Consider the following 17860-nt stretch of genomic DNA (forward strand, 5'->3'; position numbering starts at 1 on the left):
AGACCCCACATGCTGCGGGGCAGCTAAGCCTGTGCGCCACAGCTGCTGGCCTGGGCTCTGCAGCCCATGAAGCCCGAAAGCCTGGAGCCCATGCTCTGCAGCGAGAGAAGCCACCACATTGAGAAGCCCCTTGCCAGAACTAGAGAGTAGCCGACTGCTGCAACCAGGGAAGCCCTGTGTGCAGCAAGGAAGACCTAGCGCAGCCAAAAATAAACAAGTAAATAGGGTTTTTTAAAAAAAGACCTCGCCTAAATGAAATCCTCATGATCGCGCCAAAAAGAAGGCAGGTAGGCACAAAACAGACAGTGTCTCCTTTGTAACTTGATTCCAGGAGACATTGGTGTCCTGGGAAGAACAGTGCCAGGATTTTTGGCACTATCCATGTGTGTTATGGGTTATAGTTCAAATCCATATGTGAAAACTCTAATCCCCAGCGGAATGGTATTTAGAGGTGGGGAGCTTGGGGGCTGATTAGGTCCTGAGGGTGGAGTCCTTGTGATAGAATAGTCCCCTGATAAGAAGATACAAGACAGCTCGCCTGTCTCACCACCCCCAACCCTGTGAGGACACCATGAGAAGGTGGCCGTCTGCAAACCAGGAGGCAGGCAGACATCGCATCTGCTGTCACCTAGGTCTTGCATTTCTCAGTTTCCAGAATTATGAGAAATACTTATTTGTTGTTTAAGCTGCCCAGTCTGTGGTATCATTGTTACAGCAGCCTGAACTCAGATAATGTGAAAATGGCTTCAAATTCATATAAAATCGTTGGCTTAATGAGAGTGTATAAATGTAGTTAGAGAGATGAAGGAGATAAAAATGGCTGATGGAGAGGAGAGATGAAAGTGTGGCAATGGGACTCCCCTGGTGACGCAGTGGATGAGAATCTGCCTGCCAATGCAGGGGACACAGGTTCGATCCCTGGTCTGGGGAGATGCCACTTGCTGGCAACTAGCTCATGCACCACAACTACTAAGCCGGAGCTCTAGAGCCTGTGAGCCACAGCTACTGAAGCCCGTGTGCCCGAGGGCCCATGCTCCGCAACAAAAGAAGCCGTCTGTGACAGCCCAGCCCCGGGAAGCCCATGCACCCCAACGAGGAGGAGCTCCCACTCTCCACAGCTAGAGGAAGCCTGCACACAGCAACAAAGACCCAGTGCAACCAAAATAAGTAAATAAATAAATTTTCAAAGTATGTGGCAATGACTGAGAAGTAAAGCGAATTCCTCTGTCTTCCTCTAAACAATCTGTTCTCAACTTCCACACACGCCCAGACGTGGAATGCATTTTTCTTCCTTCTGTTGTTCTCTTCGTGCTGCCCTGACATTTGTTAAATGGGCCCCTGGCTCTTGCACTGTGAATGTCACCCCTTTGAGGTCTGCAGATGGTCATCCAAGCTCCCTGGTGGAGTTCAATGGAACTTGCTGGAGCTCTCTGCTCAACAGGAGACGTGAGCCAGCTTGCTCCTTGCTTCTTTCATCATTAGCCAGACTGCAGGCACTTGGCTAAATCTTTATGAAGCTAAAAACACTGACTTTCAGGAACCATGGCATTTTTACTCTACTGTGACTGCTTGAATTTGATCTATGTCCTTGAATCTTTTTAACTTATAATATTATCAAAATTTATTGTCCAGTTGCTAAGTCATGTCCAGTTCTTTGCAACCCCATGGGCTGTAGCATTCCAGGCTTCCCTGTTCTTCACCATCTCCTTGAGTTTGCTCATGCCCATTGGGTTGGTGATGCCATGCCAAGATGCTATGAAGAATGGAAATGAATATGGAAAAATGAAAACCGTTGTCTATTAAGTTTCTGTGATTGTATTTTACTTTTTAATTTCTGTGAAAATATTGTTTAGTGCAATAGATACATTAAAATTGTCAAGTACTGTGAGTCACTCTCATTTCCAAACAGTGAGAGATGCTGCTGACACTGAAAATATGAAACGTGTTCTGTTGTCAGTGACCCTGACCCTGACCCTGTCTAACCTGCAAGACAGGAAGCAAAGGAAAGCAGCTCCTGCCTTTGAGTAAATGGCAGTCACTGGCCTGTGCCCAAGGGTGCCTTTCATAAGCACTTTTCAAATGGATGAGAGGTGGATGGAAGAGGAAATGTCCCTAGTAACTTGATTCTCATCATGTTGTGATGGAGTTCACAACTTCATCCTAGAGGTCTACTCGGTAAACAAGGTGTATCATATTTGTAATGGTCTTCAAAATATCACTTTGTCCTTATTCCATTGTTCCCTCCATACTCCAGGTCTCATCCTCCACCCTGGCATGCCTGGCTTTCCCAACTCCAAGCCATGCCCTCCAAACTGCCCTGTGTGACTCTGCCAGCCTCCTCCTCCCTCACAACGCCTCCAGTTGGGTATCTCCCTTTCTGTTATGACTTTAGGCCCAAACTCTCTCTGGTCTTCCTGGGCCTTCGTCCTTCCCAGCACATCACCAGTCATCCTCATTCCTAGCTCTGTGCCCAGCCATCTAGTTGGTTACAAAGTCTTTATTCCTCATGATCACCTGTCCAAATTCTACCTGTTGTTGAAAGTTTGGTTTAAATGCCATCTCGCTGACCTCACTGTGTCCCCTCTCACTGTACTCTGGTGGTGTAGCATCCATGCCCACCAGCACAGGAGAAAGCACATCATAGTTATTGATCTGAGTCCCTCCAAGGAGGCCAGAGTAGTTACGCAGGTGGCTACATGCCCACCTATGGCCAAGCCATCCACTGGGAGCCTGCCTGTCCACCTCATCTGCTGACCACTCTCCCTCTGGTACAGCACCTATAGGCTGTCACTGTTCAGTGACCTCCCTCAGTCCCTAGAAGAATTATTAGGCTAAAACCCCAGTAATATAGACAGTTTTGATTAAACTGTTTTGAAAACTTCAGAAAACAGAGACCAGAGATGTCAAGGAAACTACATCGCAGAAATTCTAGTTATACTTTTGTATCAATAGCCAAGAGCTAGATGGGACAAAATATTGCACAAGCTCTGCACTCACCTCTAAACTAGAGTTAGAGAAACAAAAACTAGGCTTGCTGTCTATCACATATTTGGGGGCAAAGCCAAGGGATTTTCTGAAGGTGATCTCATCTGTTTAATAGAAACTTTCATCTAAGAAGCTCTGAGTGCTATAGGCACATTAGCACCACCTAGGTCTTGATAACATCCCTATTAAGAAAATGACAGGGCTTCCCTGGTGGTTCAGTGGTTAAGCATCTGCACTGCAATGCAGGGGAAATGGGGTTGATCCCCAGTCTGGGAAGATCCCACATGCTACAGGGCAACTAAGCTTGTATGCCACAGCTACCAAGCCTGCACTGTGTAGCCTGCAAGCCACAACTGCTGAGCCCACGTGCAGCAACCACAGAAGCCCACACACCTAGAACCCGTGCTCCACAGCAAGAGGGCAGCCCCCACTTGCCACACAACTAGAGAAAACCCTCACACAATAATGAAGACCTGGAGAGGCCAAAAATAAATAATTTTTTTAATGTGTTGACAAAAGAGGATTGGCCCTTCATTCTTCTGGGTGCTTTTGCATCTTCCCTGCATCACTGACTCAATGGACATGAGTTTGAGCAAACTCCGGAAGACAGTGAAGGACAGGGAAGCCTGGTGTGCTGCAGTCCATGGGGTTGCAAAGACTTGGACACGACTGAGGGATTGAACAAGTTCATGGGGCTAAATGTTCCCCAGCCAGAAGGTTGTGTCTCCCCCAAGTAGAGAGGGATGGACTGGGAAGGGAAAGGGTGGTTTCACAGAGGCAGGGTGTGGAGTCTGGAGCCAGGCTGCCCACATTCCGGTACTGCCGACCACTGTTCATGTGGTGCGACATGGACACGTTTCCACATACATAGAGCACTTAAGGGGCTTCCCTGAGGGCTCAGACAGCAAAGAATCTGCCTGCAATGTGGGAGGCCTGGGTTCGATCCCCGGATTGGGAAGATACTGGGAGGAAGCATAGCAACCCACTCCAGTATTCTTGCCAGGAGAATCCCCATGGACAGAGGAGCCTGGAGGGTCACAGTTCACAGGATCACAAAGAGCTGGACAAGACTGAGCGACTATGCACAGCACACAGAGTACTTAAAAGAGTGCCAGGAACAGATTAGGATCTCAAAGCTATTAGGATCTCAAAATTAAATCCCATCACCAGAGCAAGTGGGAGGCGGCTGGATGGCACGTGTTCATGAGGTATGCGGTATGGAGAGACTTCTCCCACCCTTGGGGGCCAGAGAGGAAACTCTAGGAGTGGGTAGACTTCAGAGATATCTGAAATACAAAGCCGCTGTGAAGGGTGGTGGAAGGAGCAAGAAGAGATTGGGATCATGGGGCAAAGAGTGGGAAAGAAGGGAGGGTGACATGGGAGGGTGGAAACCAGCCAATGAGGAGGGCTGCAGTCACAGGGAGGGAGTGGGGAGCAGAACCTCGGTGGCTGGAGGAGCTAGATGTGGGGAGACCTGGCGCACAGAGGCCTCAGTGGTCCAAGGGGAGACCCCAGCTTGCCCAGGAAGAGCCACTACTGCCAGGATTGCCATGATCTCAGAACCATAGGCAAGGGAGATGGCATCCAGATGGGTCTTCAGGCAGTGCAGACTCCTACCGTGGAGCCCCTCCTGTTATATCCAGACCAGGAATGTCCTCACTTAGGCCAGGAGGCTGAAAAGGAGGAGGCCCTCTTTGTCTTAGCTGTCAGCACCTCTGAGGCCAGGGAGCTGAGCCCAGGGTGATGGAAGAGAACCGATGGCCGTGGTAGCCTGCTATGGGGAGGGGTTTGGGGTACACAAGATTATTGCAGGAGGGTTGAGTATTTTCACCTTATGAGGGACCAAAGCTGCCTCTCCATCTCCAGGGACAGAGATTTCTGGTTGGCCAAACTTCAGTTAGGCAGACTCCTGAATCTTCTCCTAGGCTCATCTGTGTACTTCTTTGCAAAATTCAGTTTCAGCAAGAACCTTGCTAAGTCAGTTTAATGAGAACCCCATCCTCAATATCTGATAGGGTTTCTCACCATCCCCACCCCATGTCCCACAGATGACCTCTGACCACCCTGAGCTGTCTTCAGCTAGAATTCTGTTAGATCTCTTTGGCCAGACACACTCTTCCCCAACTTACCCTGATGTCTCCTCCTAGTAATTTACCATCCACTGGTCCCCATTCGGCTCCTCAGCTATTAACTCCCACTTGCCCATGTCTTATTTGGAGTCGAGGCCTGTTCTATATTGAGGTATCTTTTCCCCTATCAGTTCAGTTCAGTTCTGTCGATAGCAATGTTGAAATTGGTGATGGACAGGGAAGCCTGGTATGCTGCAGTCCATGGGGTCACAAAGAGTCGGACACAACTGAGCAACTGAACGTACTTAATGTTGAAATGATCAATTGCTAAGTCATGTCTGACTCTTTGTGATCTCATGGACTGCAGCATGCCAGGCTCCTCTGTCCTTGACTATCTCCCAGAGTTTGCTCAAATTCATGTCCATTGAGTCGGTGATGCTATCTAACCGTCTCATCCTCTGTCGTCCCCTTCTCCTCTTGCCTTCAATCTTTCCCAGCATTGGGGTCTTTTCCAATGAGGCAGCTCTTTCCATCAGGTGACCAAAATATTGAACCTTCAGCTTCAGCATCAGCCCTTCCAGTGAATATTCAGGATTGATTTCCTTTATGATTGTCTGGTTTGATCTCCTTGCAGTCCAAGGGACTCTCAGGAGCCTTCTCCAGCACCACAACTTGATGACCTATGGTGCTGGTCCCAAATGAAATATGTTTTTATTGCTTTGACTGCTGTCCTGCTCTGGTTTTCCTTTGACCTAGGCTTTGCTCTCACCCTCTGCCCAAGGTCCTTCTGTGCGTCCCCAAAAAGCACAGGGTCTGCGATGCTGCCTCTGTGGTCCCTTTATCATTCAAATGTGTGCGGAATATCTCCTAGCTGTTTCATCTCTTAAAATCTATTTCTTTATTTACTTCATTCCTTTTTCTCACCCCTTTCAGATTCTTGTCATCTTTCCCCTGCCCTCTGTCTCTATAGGGCAGGGCCCCCCGCCAACCCCAGCCACACACACACCTTGTACTCTGTCGCCTAAATGCCAAGCCTCAGGGTCCTCCTGCTGGATGAGACAGCCGGGCCTGGTGGCTCTGCACGTGGTGGGAAACTCGTCTCTCGGTTTCCATTACTGTGCTGCTATCCTGGACTTCTCACCGTTCCCTCTCTGTTCTTATTCTTCTCCAAGGCCCAAGTCCAGGCCTTCTGTTCTCATCTTCCCTGTCTGAGGATTACCTGTAGCACTGACTGCCTCTCTCCCGACCTTCCAAAACGTGTTCCTTAGGATTCCAAGCAATAGTGAGTCAATGTCCCTCAGGCAGTTGGAAGTCTGCATTTCCACCCCACTTCCAGGGCTGAGGCTGGGGACCCGTAGACTACACCTTGAGTAGCAAAGGTCTAAAAAGCAAAGTGCCCTGTAGAAATCTAAAGTCCCCACCAAATGATGTAACGAGCATTGGGGTTTCCTTGTAGCATCTTCTAAGAGAGGAAACCAGAACTTCCCTGGTGGTACAGTGGATAAGAATGTTCCTCCCAATGCAGGGGACACAGGTTTGACTCCTCATCTGGGAAGATCCCATATGCTGAAGAGCAGCTAAGCCCACAAGCCACAGCTACCGAGCCCAAGTGCTTCAGCTGCTGAAGCCCATGAGCCCTAGAGCCTGCGCTCCGCCTGAGAAGCCATCGCAGGCAGAGGCCCACACACCACAGCCAGAGAGTAACCCCCACTCACCGCAAGGGGAGAAAGTCCAAGAGCAGCACTGAAGGCCTCACACCGCCGAAACTAAATACATAATTAGATAATAATAAAAACAGAAGGGGGTGGAGGAGCTGGGAAGGTACGTGGAAGAGATGGTTGAGAATAGCCGCAGAGTGTTGCAACCATGATTCACAGATGGCAAGGCCCCCACTACCTTCAGGAAAAGGTGCTGAGTATGCAGCCAGCCACCCTGACGTTCAAGGGCTGGAGCAGGAGGGCAGGTAGAGCGTCACATGCCCTATGTCTAAACAGCTAAACGTTATAAATCAGAGTAGCAATTCTCTCACTTCACTGTAAAGAAAGAAGCACCTTTGGTGTGTATGGAACAATGTAATCATCTTTTTCCCACTGAATGTTTCTCTCTCTCTGACTTGTCCACATTTTCCAATCATACTTAATAGTAGAGTTATTGCTATTCCTAAATTGCACACAGTATTTAAATTATACATTTAAAAAGATGTTTAAAAATCTGGCTTCTAAAACAATGTGACTTCAGACCAGGAACTTTTTCAAAATACTGACTTCAAGTGAACGTCTCTCAGTTGTGTCCGACTTTTTGCAACCCCATGGACTACACAGTTCATGGAATTCTCTAGGCCAGAATACTGAAGTGGGTAGCCTTTCCTTTCTCCAGGGGATCTTCCTAACCCAGGCATTGAACCCAGGTCTCCCACATTGCAGGCAGATTTGTAACCAGCTGAGCCACTGAATTTAAAGAAGCATTTAAATAGAACATTGTAAAATTTTAAAGTAGTTAATTATTTCCCCAAACTGTTACTTATTCTTTTTAGGTAACCTTTTATTACATTTACTTATATGATTCTAGAAATTGTAAATATCTGATTCAGGATATAAGTTGAATTTTTAAAATTTCCATCTCAGGTAAATTTATTAATTTGTCAAATAATTTAATAAAGTTACTTTGATTATAAAAGTCATAAATATCAACACAAAGTATTTGAAAATAGAGAAAACACACACACAATGTATATATGAACATTTTCTTTTGTAATCTTTTCTCCATGCATCTGTGTACATACTAAAAACAACAGTAAAATTATTTCCATTATGTAATAGTTATTTTTATTATATAATGAAAAACAAATGTTACTCTGTAACTTGCCCCTTTCACTGAACAATATTAGGAACATTTTTCTAATTTTGCCAAACATTTTGAAAAATGATTTAATCGTATTTCTAAATTAGGGAATACATAATTTATCCAATCAAACCCATATGTTGGGACTTTTATAAATGCCAGAAGGAAGGTCCTCAGTAAAACTCACTTCCCGAAACAATACCTCCTGCTCCCGAGGTGGGTAGCTGGGTTTTATACCTGTGATCCTGTCTCCTTGATTGGCAGCAGGGCAGGGCCAATCAGACGACTGCTTTTAGGAACCTGAAACTGGGACTCAGAGACAGGTCAATCTCTGGGCAGCAGAGACTGACATAGAGAGGGGGGATCCTATCTTTCAAAATGTGATTTTGAGAAAGAGAGCATAAACATCTGACCTTCTCTGCAACCATCCCTTCTTTGGGGCCTTTCCTAAGGCCTAGTGGTAGGAAGCACAAAGGATGGGCTTCTGCCCTTGTGGGAAACTCTCCCCTTTCACCTATGGTTATCTTAAAGAGATTCCTGCTTCTTTTTTCCATTTTTATTACTTTATTTTTTGTATTTTTTTTTGTTTTTACTTTATTTTACTTTACAATACTGTGTTGGTTTTGCCATACATCAACATGAATCCGCCACGGGTATACACATTTTCCCCATCCTGAACCCCCCTCCCACCTCCCTCCCCATCCCATCTCTCTGGGTCATCCCAGTGCACCAGCCCCAAGCATCCTGTATCCTGCATCGAATCTAGACTGGCGATTCGTTTCTTATATGATATTATACATGTTTCAATGCCATTCTCCCAAATCATCCCACCCTCGCCCTCTCCCACAGAGTCCAAAAGCGTGTTCTATACATCTGTGTCTCTTTTGCTGTCTCGCATACAGGGCTATCGTTACCATCTTTCTAAATTCCATACATACGTGTTAGTACACTGTACTGGTGCTTTTATTCTTAACTGGAGGATAATTGCGTTACAATATTGTGCTGGTTTCTGCCATGCTGTGTTGTGCTGTGCATAGTTGCTCAGTCTTGTCACTCTTTGCAACTCCGTGGACTCTAGCCCACCAGGCTCCTCTGTCCTTGGGGATTCTCCAAGCGAGAATACTGGCTGGAGTGGGTTGCATGCCCTGCTTCAGGGGATCTTCCTAACCCAAGGACTGAGGTCTCCCACACTGCAGGCGGATTCTTTACCATCTGAGCCACCAGGGTTTCTACCATGTATCAACACAAATCAGCCATAGGTATACATATGTCCCTGCCCTCTTGAACCTCCTTCCCGCCTCCCACCCTGAAGTTTGTTTCTTGCCACTCAAAGGGATCTACATAATGATATAAAAGTTTTTAAGGATATGACACCTGTTGTCAAGCTTTCCTCCAGAAAAGTTATGTTGTATGTTTACCGAATTCTGATACAGAGGATCTTTACTGGATATAGTTCTTGCTAGGAGGCAAGTCCACTGTTGAACAGTAAGTGCTACCAAAGGGAAAGCAGGAAGCGTATTCATTTGCAAGAAGTCAAAAGAGCTTCAAATGCATTTACAGGGTTGCATGCTGTCGTCATAGTGGACATACGTAGGCACAGGACCCAGAGTACAAGTGAAATTTTCCTTGTGAGAGGCTGAAGCTGGGGTAATTTTCTTGATTCATTTGAATCTGAGAACAGTTCCTGTGAGTTGCAGTAATCAAAGCCCATTGGCAGACACTGGGCCTGAGCTGTCATCTAAGCTCATTTTAGCAACTAAAGGTTAAATCCTCATTCTCTGGTGAGGGGGTCTCTCCAGAGGAGGACTGAAGCCCAGGAAAGGCAAGGCAGCCTCTATTGGCCATACCCATGGGACGGCCCATGGATGCCATTACCCTGCTGTTTGTGAGTCTTCTTACTCAGAACTTCCATGACTCCTCTTTTATCGGCTTGCCACCTCTTGCTTCTCATGATTTCTAACCCCACTATTTGCTTAGTCATGCGACACTCTGACTTCAAACCAAGGCACAGTGGAGAAAGGTGGTGGAAAGAGCCTCACGTGCCTCACGGGAGACTGGCTGCACCACACAGCTCAGCCTGCTTTCCTGCTCCTTTTGAAAGGAGAAATTCCCCTGCAGCTCTTAGGCCCTCGAGTATCAGTCAACTGACAGCTGCTAAGAACCACGTCCCATTTTACAAGGAAAGATAAAAATTTCTTTTTTTTAATAAATGATATGAAAATGTATAAAGATCTTTAAAAGTGATGGTGATAGTTTGTTTTTACACTTGTATTGTTGCACTAGAGTAAATAAAGGATGGGGATTTGTTTTAGGATGAATTGGTAAAATGATAATGATTGCTAAAGAGGGTTTCCCTGATGGCTTAGCTGGTAAAGAATCTGCCTACAACATGGGAGAACTGGGTTCAATCCCTTGGTTGGGAAGATCCCCTGGAGAAGGGAACTGCTACCTACTCCAGTATTCTGGCCTGGAGAATTCCATGGACTGTATAGTCCTTGAGGTCGCAAAAAGTCGGAAACGACTGAGTGGCTTTCACTCCATTGCTAAAGGACTAATTATATGTATATGTGTAGCTGGTTCACTTTGCTGTACAGTAGAAACATAACATTGCAAAGCAAATATACTCCAATAAAAATTATTTTAAGAAAATAATCTTTCTATTGCCCAAAGTTAGCAAGTCAGGGGATGCCTTTTCCCCAGCCCTCAAAACTAAATTATTTATAAGGTCCCAATACCAAATTAATGAAAGTAAAGTGAAACCAGAAGTATCTGTCAGGTGTGGACAGAATCACTTGTCTGCATGGAGAGAAGACCTGCCCTTTTCTCTACAGCCATCTCTCTGGGCCTCAGTTCCCAGCCCTTTTCAACTTTGCATTTCAGATGTCAATATTCCCCTGTTCTGTTGCAGCCCTTCTCTCTCTCTTGGCCATAATTACTGATTTCCTGCAGAGACACCTGCCACCTGCTGAATCTGAAGAAGACATGGGCTCTGGATCACATGGCCAAGGCTCAAATCCCAGCTCCAATCACCTGCTGGCTGTGTGATCTTAGGTGACTTTCTTTAAGAAAGAAAAATAGTTTATTTATTTGGCTGTATCCAATCTTACTTGCAGGGCTTCCCAGGTGGTGCTAGCGGTAAAGAACCTGCCTGCCAACACAGGAGACATAAGAGACATGGGTTGGGACGATCCCCTGGAGGAGGGCATGGCAACCCACTCCAGTATTCTTGTTTGGAGAATCCTATGGTCAGAGGGGCCTGGTGGGCTACAGTCCATAGGGTCGCAAAGAGTTGGACGTGACTGCAGTGACTTAGCGCACACGGTCTTAGTTGCAGCACACAGGATCTTCACTGCATCACGTGCGGCATGCAGAGCCTAACTGCGGTGTGCCTCAGGGGCACGTAGGCTCTCCAGTTATGGTGCATGGTCTTATCTGTTCCACAGCATGTGGGATCTTAGTTCCCAAACCAGGGATCGAACCTGCACCCCCTGCATTGCAAGGAGGATTCTTTTTTTTTTTTTTTTTTGCAAGGTGGATTCTTAACCACTGGACCAGTACCAGAGAAGTCCCAACTTTCTTACATTTTCTCAGCTTGTATTTTTCCATGCATGTTATTTCATTTCGCCCTCTACATGTCTCACGTGAGAACTAAATAGGACAATACAAGTGTGTGCTTAGCACAGTACCCGGACAAGAGTAAATGCTCAACAAGTCAGCTGTGATTATTATGGTTGCTTGTCTATTTCCTTAACTCTACTGTAAGTGGGCAGAGATTGCGTCTTTCTCATTTCTGTTCCCCAGCATTTAACTCAGTGTCTAGCACTTTGATGGGCTCTCAGTAAACACCTGTTGGTTGAATGGCTGGGATGAATGAAAGGATGTCTGACGTCTAGACAGAGAGGCTTTTGCAAGCAGCATCCTGTGTCACCTCTTGTTCCCCTTTTTTTGTGTTGGAAAAGCACCTATAACACTGAGAGCCAGAATAGGGAGAGGTTTCCTAGCATACGTTCCTCCTCATCCTTATTTGGTGGACATTGTGCACCTTGTCTACCATGTGACAGCCTGAAAACCATCTTTTCATCACAGTCACCAACAATTTTCCCCAGACAGAAACTAATTGCCTATACTTATGACCAAGAAGGTTGAATAGATAAGAGCTATGGGTTAGCTACCTCTTCAAAAATATGGTTCTATAGGATCTGTTTTTTCATGATGTAAATAGCTGCAGATATAGCCATGAGCTTGCTCCTTGGAAGAAAACCTATGACCCACCTAGACAGCATATTAAAAAGTAGAGCCATTACTTTACCAACAAAGGTCCTTATAGTCAAAGCTATGGTTTTTCCAATAGTTATGGATGGATGTGAGAGTTGGACCATAAAGAAAGCTGAGCGCTGAAGAATAGATGCTTTTGAACTGTGGTGCTGGAGAAGACTCTTCAAAGTGCCTTGGACTGCAAGGAGATCAAACCAGTCAATCATAAAGGAAATCAACCCTGAATATTCACTGGAAGGACTGAAGCTGAAGCTGAAGCTCCAAAACTTTGGCCACCTGATGTGAAGAGCTGACTCATTGGAAAAGACCTTGATGCTGAGAAAAACTGAAGGCAAAAGGAGAAGTGGGTAGCAGAGGATGAGATGGTTAGATAGCATCACTGACTCAGTGGACATGAGTTTGAGGTAACTCTGAGAGACAGTAAAGAACAGGGAAGCCTGGAGTGCTGCAGTCCATGGGGTCACAAAGAGTCGGACATGACTTGGTGACTGAACAACAACTAATGAACTACAAAGAAAAAAAAAAACTTTTTAGTTATACCAAAAGCATATAAAAAGGAAAAACTATTTTAAATTAGCTCTGATTTTTATGAATCTTCTCAAGTTAGCTAATTAGAGATCATTTGGTTTAAGGATTTGTAGTTAATCACTATACAATAAAAATTTTAAGGCCCTAACAAACACTGTGGGCTGTTTAGTTCCATATTTTCATTTTCTGTATAAAGTAACACCGGAAGAATTAAGTGGCTTGCTTGGCGGTAGGCAGCAGGGCTGGCTCAGGAACCCAGGTCTCCTGACTGGATGCTGCGCACAGCTCATGTGCCTGCCTTGGTCTGAGCACTGTCTCTCGGGATTGCTGACTGTGAAATCTCACAGGGTCCCTTCCAGGGTTCTGAGCACATGCTGGGGTCCCCTGCACAAGGCACAGCGTGCCCCTGTGCACCCCCCGAACCGCAGACTCTGAGACGCTCACTCAAAGACTGACCTCGGATGTGCTGGGCCACACTTGGTCACTCAGTCGTGCCTGACTCTTTGTGACCCCATGGACTGTAGCCCACCAGGCTGCTCCGTCCATGGGGATTCTCTAGGCGAGAATACTGGAGTGGGTGCCATGCCCTCCTCCAGGGGATCTTCCCAACGCAGGGATCAAACCCAGGTTTCCCGCATTGCAGGTGGATTCTTTACCATGTGAGCCACCAGGCAAGCCCATGAGGTGGCCCAGATTCACCACCAGAAAGGCGTCCTGATGCACCTCTCCCATCAGCTGTCATCCGCCTGATGATGAACTTCTCAGCTTTGGACGGTGCAGTTGGTAAAAAGAAGACGTACATCCAATATGGCAGAGTCTGCAATTCTGAGGTTCATGTTAGTGGTCCATACTTCATGGGGTTATGTTTCATCCTTTCTAGGTCTGTCCCAGTTTCCTCAGCAGAGCTTCTCTTGGGCCCTGTTGGCACCACGTTTCATAGGCTGTGACCTCATCTGTGTTCTCTCTCCTAATAGAGCCATGGGCTCCTTCAGGAAAGGGTTTCTTACTCAACTCCACCTCTAGCATCCAGGATATTGCTTGGCCTCTAATAGTTGCTGGGACCAAATGATGACCAACTGGGTCTGGAAGGAAGTTGTCATGTGGACCAAACAAGAATAGAAATTAACATTCATGTTCACGAATCAAAAGGCCACTTGTCATCAGAGGCACTGTATGAACTCTCATCTAAATCAGAGTATCTTTGAATGAAAAGGGGCACCATTCATAATTACAGTAGGACAACAGGCATAAACCAAGATGGTTCTGAGCAAACCAGGGTGTATGGCCATTCATCTTGTAGCTTAGGTTTGGAAAGTTTCACCTCTGGAAATAATGCTCAGTTAGGAAAGATCCATTATTCTAAATACAGATAAAGGTATGACTTGAAACCACTAAGAAGAAAGGTCTGCTGAACAAAATTAAACAACTAAATTTTCTCAAAGCATATTGGATAAATTGCGGATTTTCAGCCCAGCAATGCCCATGCCTTTTTGATGTTACTACATGGTCATCACAGGACTCTACCCTGTGGCCACCAGTGATAGTTCCTCTATCGGTGGTCACCTGGCACAGCAGAGTCCTTTCCCTGACACCATCCTCAAGTAGTACTGAGAGTCACGGACTGTCTTTGGGTCCCCAACACAAAGCCTAGTGCTTGCAGTAGTCCCAAGCCTGCCATGTGGGGAACGAGGGTTTGCAGACAGCTACTGAAGAAGAGAAGGAGAACACCAAATTCCAGCCCAGCCCTAATATTCTCAGGGTCTGAAACAGGCTATGGACAGAAGCCCACATTTCATATGACTAAATATTTGAAAGTTATAAACTTATTGTCAAACAGAATACATTGTATCCTTTTATCTTAGTACATTTCAACAACAAAAAAAGGATAAATATATGTAAGGGTATAGGTTTTATATACTTCAAAGTTGGCAAAATACCAATGATAGCTGAGTTTAATCAGTATTACATGTCTGGGTGTTCTCCATAGGGTGTGAAGTCTGCCTGAGTAAGAAAGATAAACATAACTTATAAATCACATTAGATCCACAAATTATCCTTCTTGACTTCAATTCATCAAAGTCATTCTGTTTTTATAGCCAGGATTTACAATAATTTGTGCTCTAGTAATAATCTAAAAGGATTATCTCATTGCTTGGTGGTAAAGACTCCACCTGCTAATGTAGGAGACATGAGTTTGATTCCTGGGTTGGGAAGGTCCCCTAGAGAAGGAAATGACAACCCACTCCAGTATTCTTGCCTGGGAAACCACATGGATGGAGGAACCTGGCAGGCTACAGTTCTTGCAGTTGCAAGAGTCAGACATGACTTAGCAAATAAACAACAATAATCTAAAGGACTAAAAAAAAGACGTAATTGCATCAATGTATACAAAATTTGGATATATGTTATAATTAATAAATTATAATTTGTTTTATAATTAATAAATTATAAATTTATTAGAAATTAAAGTTAATGTAAAAATGTTTTAAACTTTGTTTCGGTTTTTCTTCTAAAATGTTCAAGATTACCTAGTAAAATTAAAAACTATTCCAATTATAATTTATAAATATAAATTAAAATCAAACTTAAAATCAAATGTCTTTTAAAGAAAAGCAGAATTGTTCATTCAGTTTTAAAATATAAGTTCAAATTTAAATGTAAAAGTCATTTGCAATGCTTGTGTTCAATATCCATTTGGTTGCCAGTATAAAGAACTGGCATCCTGCTCCTCATATCTGGTGCCCAGCAGTTAGCATGTCGACTCACATACACTATACTGATCATGAGAACATCTGAAATCAGGACACAAAGCAAATAAAAAGATGCTCAGCGCTACTGGGAAAAAACATCTCACCTAAGAATTCATTGTATTCATACTGTTTGAAGGAAAGATTTGACAAGACCGTTCTCTTCTATATAGGGCATTTTGATTGTTCAAAATGGTTTAAGAGAGTACTTTCCAGGTGGCTCAGTGGATAAGAATTCGCTTGTCAATAAAGGGGATACGGGTTCAATCCCTGATCCGGGAACATTTCACATACTGTGGGGCAAATAAGCCCGTGAGCCACAACTACTGAGCCCAGCATGCCATGATTTATGAAGCCCGCACCCTCTACGGGGCTTCCCTGGTGGCCCAGCGGTGAAGAATCCACCTGCAATGCAGGAGACCCCAGTTTGATTCCTGGGTTGGGAGGCCCTGTTTTGATTCCTGAGTTGGGAAGATCTGCTGAGAAGGGATAAGCTACCCACTCCAGTGTTCTTGGGCTTCCCTGGTGGCTCAGCAGTAAAGAATCCACCTGCAGTGTGTGAGACCTGCACCTCTAGGGCCTCAACTACGGAGGCCCACGCGCCTAGAGCCTGTGCTCTTCAAAAAGAGAAGCCGCCACAATGACAAGCCATTTGGCGGACATCGTGTCCCTTGTCTACTGTGTGATGGCCTGAAAATCATCTTTTCACCTCAGTTGTTATGCAACAAAGAGTAACCCCTACTCGCTGCAACTACAGAAAGCCCATGCAAGGCAAGGAAGATCCTGTGCAGACTAAATAAATAAAAGTTAAGAAGAAATGTAGCACTGTGTGATCTCAATGCTTTCTGGCCTCATCCTGTGCCACCAGGGTCTTGGGAAGCTTGGGACTGCTCTGGCGGAACCAGTCTGGGTTTCACCAGGGGAGCTGGGGCTGGGCTACCACACATGTACATCACCAGTGTTAGAATACATTTCAGTTGATCCAAAGGTAGAGAGGAAGAAGATACATAAAGGGAGAGTGGAGAGGTAAGTAACATGGGGATTGATGAAGATAGCTTTAATGAAGACACTCTTGATATGGAATGAACTGCAGAAGTCATGATTTTACTAGTCAATAAAGGCACTTCCTGGGTGTTCATTGGAAGGACTGATGTTGAAGCTGAAGCTCCAGTACTTTGGCCACCTGATGTGAAGAGCTGACTCATTTGAAAAGACCCTGATGCTGGGAAACATTGAGGGCAGGAGGAGAAGGGGACGACAGAGGATGAGATGGTTGGATGGCATCACTGACTCGATGGACATAAGTTTGGGTAGGCTCCAGGAGTTAGTGATGGACAGGGAAGCCTGGCGTGCTGCAGTTCATGGGGTTCCAAAGAGTTGGACATGACTGAGCAACTGAACTGAACTGAAAGGCACTTAAGATGCAAATATTCAAAGATCAAATATTTTCAAAATTACAAGTATATAATGCCAATTATTATAATTATAGAATTTAAAATTGGCAGCATGAAGCCTAGAATAAGCTTGAGATATTATATAGTTTTTCTCATTCAGTTCAGTTCAGTTTAGTAACTCAGTCGTGTCCGACTCTTTACAACCACATGGAATGCAGCATGCCAGGCTTCCCTGTCCATCACCAACTCCCAGAGCTTTCTCAAACACATGTCCATTGAGCTGGTGATGCCAGCCAACCATCTCATCCTCTGTCATCCCCTTTTCCTCCTGTCTTCAATCCTTCCCAGCAGCAGGGTCTTTTCCAATGAATCAGTTCTTCATATCAGATGGCCAAAGTATTGGAGTTTCAGCTTCAGCATCAGTCCCTCCAATGAATATACAGGACTGATTTTCTTTAGGATCGACTAGTTTGATCTTCTTTCAGTTCAAGGGCCTCTCAAGAATCTCCTCCAACATCAAAGTTCAAAAGTGCTCAGCCTTCTTCTTTGGCACTCAGCTTTCTTTATGATCCAACTCTCCCATCCACAAATGACTACTGAAAAAACCATAGCTTTGACTTATATGGACCTTTGTAAGCAAAGTAATGTCTCTGCTTTTTAATACACACTCTAGGTTGGTCATAGCTTTTCTTCCAAGTAGCAAGCATCTTTTAATTTCATGGCTGCAGTCACCATCTGCAGTGATTTTGGAGCCCAGAAAACAAAATCTGTCACTGTTTTCATCGTTTCCCCATCTATTTGCCATGAAGTGATGGAACCAGATGCCATCATTTTAGTTTTTTGAATGTTGAGTTTTAAGCCAGCTTTTTACTCTCCTCTTTCATTTTCATCAAGAGGGTCTTTAGTTCCTCTTCACTTTCTGCCATAAGAGTAGTGTTATCTACATATCTGAGGTTATTGATATTTCTTGAAGCAATCATTGGATTAATCCTAATAAGAAATCACTTATCAAAGGGAACTG

The sequence above is a fragment of the Ovis aries genome, chromosome 25 (assembly GCF_016772045.2).
Source record: "Ovis aries strain OAR_USU_Benz2616 breed Rambouillet chromosome 25, ARS-UI_Ramb_v3.0, whole genome shotgun sequence".
NCBI lineage: Eukaryota > Metazoa > Chordata > Mammalia > Artiodactyla > Bovidae > Ovis > Ovis aries.